This window comes from Camelus ferus, chromosome 11 (assembly GCF_009834535.1).
Source record: "Camelus ferus isolate YT-003-E chromosome 11, BCGSAC_Cfer_1.0, whole genome shotgun sequence".
In the NCBI taxonomy this organism is placed as follows: domain Eukaryota; kingdom Metazoa; phylum Chordata; class Mammalia; order Artiodactyla; family Camelidae; genus Camelus; species Camelus ferus.
Genome location: NC_045706.1, coordinates 46904982 through 46920754, shown reverse-complemented (window position 1 = coordinate 46920754; position 15773 = coordinate 46904982).

The window sequence follows — 15773 nt, the reverse complement described above, 5'->3', positions numbered from 1 at the left end:
CCACATACCAATTTGTCCTACCTCAACTCAGAAAAGTTTGACTGAACCCCAGATCGGGGAGACAAATTTGAGCCTTGCCTCCTCTCTCCTTGCTGGTTGGCCTTGCAATAAAACTTTTTTTTTCTCAAAGCCAGTGCCATAGTGCTGGCTTCTGTGCACAACTGGCAGCAAGCCTTTGCTCAGTAATATAACCATTCATCTAATCAATATGTCCATGTTTATTTACACATAATTTTTCATGATATTATTTTATATATTTTATAAAATAAACACAGTTATGATTATATTGTCCTTTCTCATTTATTTTAGCTTATTTGAAAATCCTTTAATTATGCTTTAAAAGAGGCAGAGGTTTATCTTTTTAACTGGAATTTTAAAAGAATTTCCTGAATTAATCTTGCTATGTATTTTATATTTTGCTTTAATTTTTACTCCTTATTTATGGATAAGTATTGTTCTTTTATTTTCTAATTCTTCAAGCACACTATTTTGCATTTTTCTATTCTTTCTTGTTCAATATGTTAATAAAATAATTTATGGCTATAAGTTATGTCTGTTTGAAAATCTTGTAAGTTTTCATAAGAATAGGTTTATATTTTAAATTTTCTTTATATGGCTTCGTTCTTTTCCTAGATAATTATTCAGAAATGTTTCAAATTTTTCCAATACCTTTTGTTTTTATAGTTGTTTAAATTTTGCTTAAATATTTAATGTATATGTTTCTTTAATGAAAATATTTTACCTAATAATATATATACAAGAAATTATTGATCTCATAAAGAACTCAGTGTAGTAAATATCATCTGACTATTGAGGAGCATAAAAGTATGTTTTCTATTTTTTTAGTATAGATTGAAGTATATCTTAATTAATCAATATTTTTTATTATATTATATAGGCTCAGAATACTGATAATTTTGGACTACTTGATTATGCAAGAAGTAGATATAGATATCTGGCTAACTAACACCAGCTCCAAATGTCCCCTCAAGGCAGTCTTGGTGCAGTGCACTCCAGGACCACCTGCCCCATGCCTTCCCCAGCTCCAGTCATCCTGTCAGGGTGGTGCTGGTATGACATACCCCAAGGAACTCCACTAGTGCCAGCCCCAGCTCTAGTCATTCTGCCAGTGTGAACACAGAAGATCACTCCTCAGGAAACAGTGCTCATAGCTATTCCAGCTCCAGTGGTCCCTCAGGGTCACCACTGTGCAGAATGCCCTAGGATACCTGGTGCATGCTCAGCTCAGTTTCAGCCATCCCACCCATGCTTAATACCCACCCCACTTTCACGAATGGTTTGATGATCCATATAGAAAATCCATAAGGAAACATGAACCTTCTATAATGCATTAGACTAGATGAACTTAATAGATATATTCAGAACCTTCCATCCAAAAAATGCAGAATACACATTATTTTCAAGTGCACATGAAATATTCTTTAGGGCACATCACATATTAGGCCACAAAACAAGTCTCAATTAATTAAAAAAAAAACTGAAACAATATCAAGTGTTTTCTCTGACCACAATGGTATGAGACTAGAAATCAACTACAAGAAAAAAAACTAGAAAAAGAACAAATATGTGAAGACTGCATAACATGTTACCAAATAGCCAATGGGATAATGAAAAAAATCAAAGAGAAAATCAAAAATACCTTGAGACTAGTGAAAATGGAACACAACTTGCCAGAATCTATAGGACATTCTAAAAAGCAGTTCTAAGAAGGAAGTTTACAGTAATACAGGATTACCTCAAGAAACAAGAAAAATCTCAAATAAACAGTCTACAATAGAGGAACCTGAAAAAGAAGAACAAAGTCTAAACTTAGTAAAAGGAAGGAAATAATAAAGATCAGAGGAGAAATAAATTAAATACAGAATTTTTAAAAAATAGAAAAGATCAACAAAACTAAGAGCTACTTTTTGAAAATATAAACAAAATTGACAAACCTTTAGCCAGATTCATCAAGAAAAAAAGAGAGAAGGCCAAAATAAATAAAATCAGAACTGAAAGAGAAGAAGTTACAAAGGATACTGCACAAATAAAATCGTAAGAGACACAACAATTATACATAACAAATTGGACAACCTAGAAGAAATGAATAATTTCCGAGAAACATACAATCTTCCAAGACTGTATCAGGAAGAAATAGAAAATCCAAACAAACCAATTACTAGTAATGAAATTGATTCAGTAATCAAAAATCACCCAGCTAACAAAAGTCCAGGACCAGATGGTTTCACAGCAGAAATTTACAAGATATTTTAAAAGGAGTTAATACCTATCATTCTCAAAATGTTCCAAAAATTTGAAGAGAAGAGAACATTTCCAAAGTAATTTTAGGAACCCAGCATTATACTGATACCATAATCAGACAAAGACACCACAAAAGAAGAAAATTATCAGCCAATAATCCTGATAAACATAGATGCAAAACTCTTTTAACAAAATATATTTTTGAAAAACCAAATTTAACAATGCATTTAAATGATCATATTCCATGAACACGTGGGATATATTCCAAACATACAAGGATGGTTCAATATCTACAAATCAATCACCACATTAGTGAAACAAAAGATAAAAATATTTATGATCAGTACAATTGATGCAGAAAAAACATTTGAAATAATCAATATCCATTAGTAAAAATAACTTTCAACAAAATGGGTGCAGAAGGAACATACCTCAAACATACCTCAGCATAATAAGACCATATATTACAAACTTATAGCTAACATCATACTCAATGGTGAAAAGTTGACAGTTTTTTCTCCAAGATAAGAAATAAGACAAGGATGTCCACTCTTAACACTTTCATTCAACATAGTATTGGAAGTTTTAACCACAGTAACCAGGCAAGAAAGAAAGAAAGAAAGAAAGAAAGAAAGAAAGAAAGAACGAACAAATGAACAAGAAATAAAAGACATACAAATTGGAAAGGAAGAAGTAAAATCATCATTATTTGCACAGGACAGGATACTACATATAGATAATTTCAAAGACTGCACCAGAGAAGTTATAACTAATAAATTAATTCAGTAAAGTGACAGGGAACAAATTTAATGCACAGAAATCAGCTGCGTTTCCATGCATTAACAATAACTATCAGAAAGACAAATGCTTTAAAAATTCCATTTACAATTGCACCAAAAAGAATAAAAATACCTAGAAATAAATTTAACCAAGGAGGTAAAAGACCTACACTATGAAAACTATAACACTGAGGAAAGAAACAGGATAATATAAAAAATGAAAAGATATACTGTATTCATATATTGGAAGAATTAATAATGTCAAACTGTTCATTCTACTCAAAGCAATCTACAGATTCAGTGCAATCCCTATCAAAATTTCAATGTTATTTTTTCACAGAACTAGTACAAATACAGTAGAAATGAGTATGAAACAACAAAAGACCCCAATAGCCAAAGAAATCTTGAGAAAGATATACAAACCTAGAGGTATCATGCTCCCTGATTTCAAACTTTACCATAAACTATAGTATTTAAAACAGTATGGTACTGGTACAGAAAGGTACACATAGTTCAATGGAAAAGAAAAGAGAGCCCAGAAATATATGGTCAATTAGTCTATGGCAAAAGAAGCAAAAATATAAAATGGCAAAAAGAAAGTCTCTCCAATAAATGATATTGTGAAAACTGGACAGCTACATGAAAAAGAATGAAAATGGACCTCTTGCTTACATCATATGCAAAAATAAACTCAAAATGGATGAAAGACATAAATAAGATCTGAAGCCATAAAACTCTTAGAAAAAAATATAAGTAGTATAGTATTTGATACTAATGTTAACAATATTCTTTAGATTTGTCTCCTTTCACAAGGAAAACAAAAGCAAAAATAAACAAGTGGGACTGCATCAAACTACAAAGCTTTTGCACAGTGAAGGAAATCATCAATAAACACTAAGGCAACATAGCAAATGGCAGAATATATTTCCAAAAAGGTGTTAATATCCAAAATATATAAAGAACTCACTCAACTCAATTATCAAAAAATCAAGCAATTCTATTAAAAATGGGCAGAGAACCCAAACAGACATTTTTCTAAAGAAAACATACAGCCAAAAGGCATCTAAAAAGATGCTCAAAATCATTAATTATCAGGGAAATGGAAGATATCACTTCACACCTATCAGAATGGCTATTATTAATAAAACAACAAATAGGGATCAGCAAGGATGTGGGAAAAAAGGAATCCTTGTATATTCTTGGTGGGATTGTAAATCGGTGGAATCATTATGGAGAACAGTATGGAGTTTCCTTCAAAAATTCCAAATAGAAGTACCATACAATCCAGCAATTCCATTTCTGTGTATTTTTCCAAAGAAAATAAAAAACACTATTTTGAAAATATATATGCACTTCAATGTTCATTGCAGCATTATTTACAATAGGCAAGACATGGAAGCAACTTAATTGTCCACTGAAAAATAAATGGATAAGGTAGATATAATAGAGTATTTTTCAGCCATAAAAAGAATGAAGCCTTGTCATTTGAAACAACATGAATAGACCAAGAGTGTATTATGTTAAGCAAAATGAGTCAGTCAGAGAGAAAGTACTGTATGATTTCACTTTCATGTAGAATCTAAAATAATGCAAATAAACAAACAAAATACACAGTCAGTAGATACAGAGAACAAACTGGTAGTTTCTGGAGGGGCAGGGGTTGGGGGACAGGCAAAATAGGTGAAGGGGATTAGAGGTACAAAATTCTGCTTATAAAACTCATGGAGATAGAATGTACAGTATAGTGAATATAGTCAATGACACTGTAATAATTTTGCACTGAGAGAGATGGTAATTAGACTTGTGACTGTCAAAATGTATATAAATATTGAATCACCATGAAACTAATGTGAAATTGTAAGTTAGAAGAAAATCAACGAAGCTGGAGGAATAACCCTCCTAGACTTCAGACAATACTACAGAGTTACAGTAATCAAAACAGCATGGTATTGGCACAAAAATAGACATATGGATCAATGGAACAAAACAGATAGCCCAGAAATAAACCCATAGACCTATGGTCAATTCATCTCTGATAAAGGAGGCAAGAATACACAATGGAGAAAAGACAGTCTCTTCAACAAGTGGTGTTGGGAAAACTGGATAACAGCATGTAAATTAATGAAGTTAGAACACCCCCTCACATCATACACAAAAATAAACTCAAAATGGCTTAAAGATTTAAATATAAGACAAGATACAATAAACATACTAGAAGAAAACATAGGCAAAACATTCTGAGATAAATCTTAGCAATGTTCTCCTGTGGCAGTCTACCCAGGCAATAGAAATAAGAGCAAAAATAATGGGACCTAATTAAGGAAACCATATGCAAAACAAAACGACAACCTACGGAATGAATGGGACCTAATTAAGGAAACCATATGCAGAACAAAACAACAACCTACGGAATGAGAGAAAATATTTGTAAATGATGTGAATGACAAAGGTTTAATTTTCAGAATATATAAATAGCTCATACAACTTAATAACAAAAAACAAACAACCCAATCCAAAAATGGTCAGAAGGCCTAAATAAGCAATTCTTCAATGAAGACTTACAAATGGCCAGTAGGCACATGAAAAAATGCTCACTATTGCTAATTATCAGAGAAATGCAAATCAAAAACTACAATGAGGTATCACCTCACACCACTGAGAATGGCCATCATTAAAATTCCCCAAATGATAAATGCTGGAGAGGGTGTGGAGAAAAGGGAACCCTCCTACACTGCTGGTGAGAATGTAGTTTGGTGCAGCCTTTATGGAAAACAGTATGGAGATTCCTCAAAAAACTAAACATAGACTTACTGTATGATCCAGCAATCCCACTTCTGGGTATATATCCAGAGGGAACTCTAATTCAAAAAGATACATGCACCCCAATGTTCCTAGCAGCACTATTTACAATAGCCAAGACATGGAAACAACCTAAATGTCCATCGACAGATAACTGGATAAAGAAGAAGTGGTATATTTATACAATGGAATACTACTCAGCCATAAAAAATAATAAAATAATGCCATTTGCAGCAACATAGATGGTCTTGGAGAATGTCATTCTAAGTGAAGTAAGCCAGAAAGAGAAAGAAAAATATCACATGATATCACTCATATGTGGAATTAAAAAAAAAAAAAAGAGGACACAAATAAATTCATCTACAAAACAGAAACAAACTTGCAGACAGTAAACAATCTTATGGTTACCAGGGGAAAGAGGGTGGGAAGGGATACATTTGGGAGTTTGAGATTTGCAAATGTTAGCCACTGTATATAAAAATAGATTAAAGAAAACAAGCTTCTTCTGTATAGCACAAGGAACTATACTCAATATCTTATAACCTTTAATGAAAAAGAATATGAAAATGAATATATGTATATATATATGCGTGACTGGGACATTGTGCTGTACACCAGAAATTGACACATTGTAACTGAATGTACTTCAATATCTTTAATTTTATGACTTTAAAAAGATGCTGTCTGAAATTCATTTTTAATTTCTTGCCATATTACAATTTCAAAAATATTCCTTTTCCCTGTTGATGTATTTTCCTTGTTTACGTTGCAGCATCTTTTTATGAGCCTTATAAAGAGTTATACTCTACTTGTCAAGTATCTTTTTATATCCTATTTTTCCTTAGAAAGTAGGTGAATTCTTAATGAATCTACTCAAATGACTTTTTACATACTGTACAGAAAATACTGAACAGAAAACTGTTCTTTTTATTAATGCAGTGATATGATAACCCACTGACAGACAGGTTGTAGCTAAGCTAAAGTGAAAACTTTATGTCTTCATAGTTAATTACTATGCTTAGCAGAGCCCTTTACCAGAAACCAGATGCCACATGGCTGGGATCCATTCCTGATGCAGAAACCACTTTTTTTTTTCTGTAAATTACTCCCTGTCATTACCATTCTCTAATGTTTTTCCATTTTCTGATGAAATGTTTTTCTAAGGTTCCCATAGCTATTTGGTGTAGTCCTCCTAGTTCCAAGGGCTCTCAAATTCAGTCCGTGATTGTGTTGACTCTTATAGCTTTTTTGCTAGTAGCAAAAAAATATTTTACTTAACCACACGTTTTCTTTTCAAAATTGCAGTGTATCTGGTATTAATCCAAAGAGTCCATCATTTTAGACGATTGTCTAAATCATCACTAAATATGTTCTGAATTTTGTATTAGGATACTGTTAAGACCAGACCTCAATATTACTAAGTCTGAATGGCCTGAAGTATGAATAAGCAGCTTTTTCAAAACTATGCCAGGTTTCCTCCTCTGATTCCAAGAGATTAAATCAAAATTAGTTACAGAGGTCAATTTCTTTTACATTCTGAAACTCTTCATTTCCTTTGGACTTATATACTAAACTCTAGATTTCATTGATTACCCTTAGTTTAGTAGCACTAATGAATCAAAACACTTGAATGATATAATTAATGATATTTGATTGGCAAATTAGTAAGTTCAAATTTGAGGGCCTTGAAGATTATAAAATAATTTAATTTTAAATTAGTAACAGGAAAATTATGTAGGTACTTAATGTTACTGAGTGATAAAGTAATAGTTTTAAAGTGTTTTATTATCTTGTTATAAAATACCCAGAATATTTGTAGTTTAAATGTATTGACGTAATTCTAAATTACTGTTAAAATATAAGATTATTCAGTCTTCATGTGGGATATTCTTTTTCCACTGTGCCTTTTAGGAGCTAAACTATTTATTTGTGAAAAAAAAAAAAAAAAAAGGCTTTCAACTGGAAGTGCTCTAACTTTAAGAAAAGAACACAATAGAACATTAGGATAGAAATAATTGAATATTTAATATAACTTCTAAAATATGAAGTGAGGGAGGGTATAACTTGGTGACAAAGCGGGTTCAATCCCCAGTACCTCCATTAAAATATATTAGTAAATAGTAAAGCTAATCACCTCCTCCCCAAAACAATAAATAAATAAACACATAAACAAACAAAAATATTTTTAAATGAAGAAAAAGAAGAAATTCTACAAAGTACAGAACTCTTTTTATGACACAAAACACTATGATTTAATGCAGTTATTTTACCAATATAAAAGAGAAAAACACATTGTCTGTTTATTGTAACGTGATTGCTATTGGGACATATTCCACTATCTTCAAATATGATTTAAAGATACTATCTTAATAGTGAAACTGTGCTGTTTACTAAAACATTGACAACTTTCCAAATTGTAAGTTATCAGTCTGATTATAGTCCCCTTTTCTTTTCCATCTTTTAAGTTACAAGTATTCTTATGCAAATATCCAACACAATGGAAATGTTCTTTAAAGCAGCTGAGAAAGATTTATTTAAGGAAATGAAGAGGAATTCATTAGAATCTAGTGTTAAACTATTAACAAATTATGAGAAGCTGGGCTTGAGGCAGAGTGAACAATGATTAAGCTAGGTCTTTGGAGATGCAGCTCTCAAATCACACACTAAGGCGGATGCCTTTTGCTGATATAAACACTGAGGCACAGAGAAGCTATGTAAATGTGCTCAGAGATACAGAGTAGTGGATGAAGCAAGAGTGTGAAGGTTCAAATTCAAGCAACCTGGCTGGCTCCACTTTACTCTGCTGTGTCCAAATCAGTAAGAGAATTTATCAGTAGAAAATGTAACTGATAAAAATAGATGTGTGATAATTAAATGTTCCAACCATCTATTCATTAATTGAAGCTGGGTGTGTGCATTTTACATGACTAACTAAGATTTGATTTAATATCAGATATGAGATTTCAAGACATTGAAAAAATTTAAAGATAGGAAAAATACAAACATACCTATGATTTATATCGTAGTATATAAAGGATATTCAATTACAATAGAATACTACCATGAGTCTAGGAAAATAACTAATTTCAGAGTGAGGATAGGAATATTTCAGAATCATTGCTAAATCTTAGAATAGATTGGTTGAAAACAGTTTTTCTTAAGCAGTACATCTTTCTATGGGTCGCTCTGACCAACAAGAACAAGAAGAACAAAAAGAAGAAAAAAAGTTCCATGTAGCTCTTGATTTAGACATAACCAGTCTTGAGTACTAACTTGTAAATTGGTTGATAGGACTGTCAGTAGATCGCATTTCTGCCTATGGTATAGCAGAGTAATACGTTCTGTAAGAGAAAAGAACAAATCTGACTTCATATTGTTGTGTTTTACTTTAACCATTGCCACAGGTTAATCACTAAAGGGATGTTGCCTATAGCTTAAAATATATAACAGAGAGCCTTGCCTCTCATTCCTGAGTGTTAAGCTAAAATACCTTTGATTAAGCTCACAGAAAACGTCCTGACCAGGCCCAGCTGTCAATGGCTGCAGGAAAAATGTAATTAACACATTCCCTCCAGAGTCTGGCTGGAACCAGAAAATATTTGCAAAAAAGTTACCACCTTTTTACTTTTCTTCCTCACCTCCCACTCTTTGTTCTATAAAAGAAAGAAACATCTGAACCTAAGCAAATGGTTTTTGGGGATGCTAGTCTACCATCTTCTCAGTCTGCTGGCTTTCTGAATGAAGTAGTTATTCCTTGCCCTATCAATGCATCTCTCAATTTGGCCTGTCATGTAGTGAGCAGTGAGAGTTTGGACTCAGTAACAACCTTAACAGTGTGGCCCCTAAAAGCCAAAAAAAAAAAAAAAAAAAACCAACCAGAAATCAGCAAATCTATAATTTATATGTGGTACAGTTAAGTAAAAACACTTGTCTCCAGTTAAATCTGTTGACTGTTAGATTGAACTTTGTAACCAAGGGCAAATTACTCATTTTACAACATTATTTCTTTATGTTTAAAAGCAGGAAACACGTCTTTACTATTAAATTATATATATTTAATTTATATGTATATGCAATTTAGTGTGTGTGTTAAAAAGCTTTGAAAAATATTTAAACATTACTCAAAAGCCACATAGTATTGTAAGAATTGTATTTTATTTTACAATAACTTAATATCCAAATGTAAAAAATTAGTTTATTTCTCCATTAAAAATTAAAATGAATACAATACAAACATTTTATCAGAGAACCACAACTTAAACATAAAGACAATTTAGAAAAAAATTAGAGAACTGGAATTAGATAGACTTGGATTCATGTTGTGGCTCTACAACTAACTAGCTGTGACATTGACAGAGGTACTTAATTTCTCCATGACTTTCTCACTCTCATTACCTATGAATTGAAAATAATAATTTTATCTGTATTATAGTTGAAAATATTTAAAATAAGCTTAACACATTTAACAAAATATCTGGCTCCTAGTAAATTCTAAATCAATGTTAGAAATAAAAATCATTATTAATTATCCAGGACTACTGAAAATAAAACAATTGCTCCTGAAGTCTCAAGTACTATAATTTTATTTATCTCTGTTATTACTTTTCTGTACATTTTATTATCTGTTGTCTTTTCTCTAATTCAATTCAATCCTTTCAATTTTTCTATATATTTTAAAAGTATTGATTCCTGTTACAACTTTGTATGTTAAACAAATTGTTTATACATATCCTTATTTCTATTCAGTTTAAAAATGCCCTATAAAACCTTTGTTTTATGAGATGGATGACTATAAAAAGGGGAAAAATTATTCATTTTAAATATCATCCAATTTTTTAAAGTTTGATAATATGTCCACCAAGAGCAGATGGGGAGAGAATTTTGGGTCCCTCCTTTTATTGGATGAATTTGAATTTTTAATAAAACATATGTTCTTGGCTTGACAAAGGCTGCAGCACATGCCAGTCTACCAGGCTGTGCCTGACAGCTGCTGGTGAGGATGCACACCACCTTTCCCTGGGAGTTAAAGAATCACGGCCGTAAGCGCCTTTCCTATAGACATTCAATAGTAGCAGAGTATCTCTGATCTTTGAGATGGAATCCTAACTAGGTTCCTTGTCCAGAAAAGGAGAAGAGGGCTGTCCAAGGAGAAACCCACTAATTTTTAGTGAAAGAGTGAGTTTGAATTGGAGACCTGGATGAAATTCCAGCACTAAGAGTATCACGTGAAAAGTGGAGGAATGGGGCTAGTTTCCAGTGAAGCACACGGCACAGAAAAGAACCTTCTCCTGGACCAGTTTCCCTAGTTCTGTAAATGTGTTTGAAAATAATGGCTCCCCAGATGATGTAAAATAAAGAGCTGAAGCATTGGGAACGTGGGCTTTTAGTGGGGTGGAATCACCATAGGAGAAGTACACGCCCTAGCAGGAGAGAGTATCTTTCCTTCCAACATCTTTTCTACCTCTCACAGGATAGATGTGGGGGGAAAAAAGAGAGAGAGATTGCCTTTCCACTCTCCAGTTATATAATTTTCCAAAAATTTCATCACATCAGCATACTTCAGTGAGTATCTTTCTGCCTTAGTTTTCCTCCTGGTCATAGTAGAGGCATCCCAGTTCTCTCTCTGAGGGTTGCTTGGACTGAGAGCTACTGAGCAGTTGATGGTGCTAATTTTCTGGAAGTAGGGAGATGATTATTTAGACTTGGCAGTAGATATAAAATGAGAGTATCTCATAAATCAACAGCTAATCTCCAGTTTGATGTAAAGTGGGGAAGACATTAATATAAAAACAGCTTCTAATGCTGTTTATAGTTTCTTCAGTCCTAAAGCAATATATGTGAATTTCAATGCCAATAAGGAGGATGAGCTGATAGATCAGAGAGAAATACATGAGTTAGAATCTTGAAACTATCTATCCATTGAGGAATAATCCAGGGGGAAGAGAAGGGCAATCTCACAGTGGTGAGATAAGGACTCAAGTCACATCATCCGAATCTCCTGAAATAAATAATATCAAACATACACTGAGTTCTTAGTATATAGTCACCATCCTAACTTTAATTTTTATGTAATAACTCATCTCATTTCCTCTTATTCTCTTCTTTTTTAAATATATTTTTATTGAAGTGTAGTCAGTTTACAATGTTATGTCAATTTCTGGTGTACAGCACAATGCTTTGGTCATATAGGAACATACATATATTCGTTTTCATATTCTTTTTCACCATAAGTTACTACAAGGTATTAAATATAGTTCCCTGTGCTATACAGTAAAAACTTGTTTATCTATTATATATATTAGTTAGTATCTGTAAATCTTGAACTCCCAATTTTCCCTTCCTACTCCCTTCCCCCACTGGTAAGCATAAGTTTGTTTTCTATGTCTGTGAGTCTGTTTCTGTTTTGTAAATAAGTTCATTTGTCTTTTTTTTTTTTTTAGATTCCACATATAAGTGGTATCACATGGTATTTTTCTTTAATCTTCTTTAACTCCCATTCTATAAATAAGAACAAGAAGATGTGAAGAGGTTAACTAGTTTGCCAAGGTCCCATAATCACATAAGCTGAAAAGCTGGGATTTGTTCAAAGTCTGGCTTCTGAGCCTGGGTTTTAACATTGCTATGGGCTAAATTGTGTCCCTTCAAAATTCTCATGTTGAAATCCTAAAGCTCAATACGTCCAGGACCTCAGGTGGTTGGATTTGAAGATAGGGTTTTTAAAGCACTAAAATTAGACCATTAGAGTGGGCTTTACTCCAATGTGACTGGTGTCCTTATAAGAGGAGGAAACTAGGACACAGATGTGCACAGAAGGAAGATCATGCACAGACATACGGAGAAGAGGGTCATTTACAAGACAAACAGAGAGACTTTCAGAAGAAACTAACTCTTCCAACACCTTGAACTCAGACTTTAAGCCACCAGAAGTGAGAAAATAAATTTGTGTGTTTAGGACATTCAGTCTGTGATACTTCTCTGCGGGAGCTCAAAGAAAAGCAACCACTATGTTCGTGACACTTCATCTGATCTTATTTGTGCCCCAAACAGATTGAGTTGAAATAGTAATTACTCCAAATACTCACCTAACACAGTGAATTCAAAAAATTGGTATCCAGTCAAAATGTATAAATGAATCAATGAGTAAATGAATGAATATCAGTAAAGAATAAAGCTGGCAAGCTGAGGAGCCAGTGCAGGCATCATTTTCTGTATTATTCTGCAGTGGTGATGGCATGTTTTAGAGGCCCAGTGCGTTCTGCCTGAGGTTGGATGAAAGGTCAATTCCCTGCTTGTAGGTACATTCCTACACCACTCAGCAAGGAGAAGTTGAGATTCAAAGACTGTGTTTCACGTCGCACACATTCAGTGACCTTGGCAAATTACTCTAACTCTGTTAACAATTTTCTAATTTTTGTATTAGATTAGTAAGTTATTTTCAGGCTTAACATGAGAAAGCAATGAAACAGTGAAAAGCACAGTAGTCAACTCATAGTAAGCATTGCCTAAATATTTCCTTTTTGGTACTATTAATATTGTGTTCAAGATAGCGCCTGACAATAGATGCTAAATAATTGGCATCTATTATTATTATTACTGTAATAATTATTAAATTATAAGTGAGAAAAAATTATGTTATTGAGTAGAATTTTGTATTTGAAATAAACTTTTGGAACATTCTAGCCCAGTTCCCTCATTTTATAGAAGGGACTATTTTAAGTAACTTGTCCAGTGTCACTCACACAGTTACCACCTAGAATCTAGCTTATCTAATTTCCAGGCAAGGACCCATTTTATTAAATCATGCTGCTTCCTTAATGTGTGATGCTATTTTCTTTTATCTTAAAGACTATAAAGCATCATTCATATTACCTGTAACAATGACTGACTCCTAAATGACATGCAATCCATGTGTGTTGAGTTGAAGTGATCTAGTTAAATGAAGTTTCAGAATGTATAAATGTATTCATCCACATTTATTTATCAAATGACTAACTCCTTGAGGTTGTAGAGGTTTTTTTTTTAAATTTGATATAAGGCAAATATGTTTTAATAATGAGAGTTGAGTAGAAAAAGCTTAATTTTAGGAAACTTAGGAAGTCACAATGCATTAAGTGGATTTGCAATGGCACAGTGTAAGGTGTTCAGGGCACCTGAGATGAGCAGGAAACTGTCAGAAAGACCCACTTGAGATAAGCTTTATCAAAAAGCACATGTTGATGATGATTTGTCTATGCTTGTGCTTCCTGAATTAGAGAATTAGAGGAGTGGAAGTTCATAGGAGTTGCACTTAACTTCTTCATGCTGCAGTGATATGGTGCACAGGTATGCAAGGAGGGGCATGAGTACCACGATTCTTAAGAAAATTTAGCTTCAGATTGTTGGGACATAATTCTTCATGGGTTTCTTATGTTTCTGCTCTCCTCATTGCATTAGGATCACCAAGGCCAACAACATATTCAGTGATTCACTAGGAGGACTCACAGGACACAGCAATGAGTTGTATTTACAGTTACAATTTATAATAGTAAAGGGATACAAAGCAAAAATCAGTAAAGAGAAAAAGCACACAGGTCAAAGTCCAGAGGAAATCAAGCACACACACTTCCAAGAATCCTCTCAGTGGAGTCACACGGGACTCTATTACCCCAGAAACTAGCTGTGACAGAATGTGTCAAGTATGACTGTCTAGAAGGAAAGCTCATTAGAGACTCATTGCCTAGAGGTTTTTATTCAGGGCTGGTCAGGGGGCACTTTCTGCCACACATGTATCAAGATTCCAGACTCCCAGAAGGAAAGTAGGTATTCAGTTTGCTACAAACAGTCTAGTCACAGTGAGCTACTCTTATAATTTAGGGAAAGTGTCTATCAGTGTAGAGAACTGTTTACCATTCATGTTCCCAGATGCCAGCCAAGGGCCAACCTTGCAAGCAGACCTTCTGAGGACAGCAGTCCCAGAGCTGCAATGTTGACACTTTATTGCACGGTCATGAACAGACACATCTTTTGTTCTAGAACATCTTTTCAAACATAACTATATGGTCAACAGCCTTGAAAGGTGGCAATAAAGTCTCTCTCCAGGGCAAAAGTTGGGCAGGTTTGCTTGTAGGCCATTATAAACGATTGGGGTTTCCCATGGTTGGAGATCCTCACCTTTGACACAAACTTTCATTGTGTGCCACATGGGCCATCCTGCATTGCCACAAAAGGACTTGGGAGGCAGAAGGAACTCACGTGAACATGTGAAAAATTAACAAACAGAAATCCCAATTAAATAGAGTTGGGAGACAAAAAGCGGAAGCTCTCATGCCCTGTGATCATAGCAGAACCCAATAATAAGAAGAAAGATGCCTCTTCTTTTCTGGCCGAGACTCAACCAATGAAAAGTTACGGGTTCTTTGTTGACTGTAACCCTCCCAAATTACATTTGCTTTCTATAAAAGCATTCTCCTTTCCTTGCTTTGCAAGGACTTGCATGTGTTTCATCACGGTTGCAGACTCCAAATTGAAATTCTCTGCTGATTCCAAATAAACCCATCTTTGCTGGAGAAATATCTGGCAGTCTACTTGTTTCATGTCAATGTTTTAGTGACCCATTCTGAGACCAGAGGAAACGCCTGATGGCTTTGGTGCTGGTCAGCAAACAGATGTGACACCCACCATTGAGCCCCCTGTCACTCACTGCCTTTCCGCGCCAACCCTGGCGTTTGACGGTACTTCTTTCTCCTGGATCTGAGCTCATGCCATGCCCTCTTTGCACTTGAAGCTCTCCAGATTTTATTTGGAATCTATGTAAAGATTTCATCTTTCTGGTTAAGGCCTTATTCAATATGAGAGTACTTGTTTGGCACTTCAGCCTAATCTTGGAGTCAAACAGTTTCAACCAAAGCTGCTTTAAAGGAAACTGTGCCTATTCAGCCTTCTGGAAACCGACTA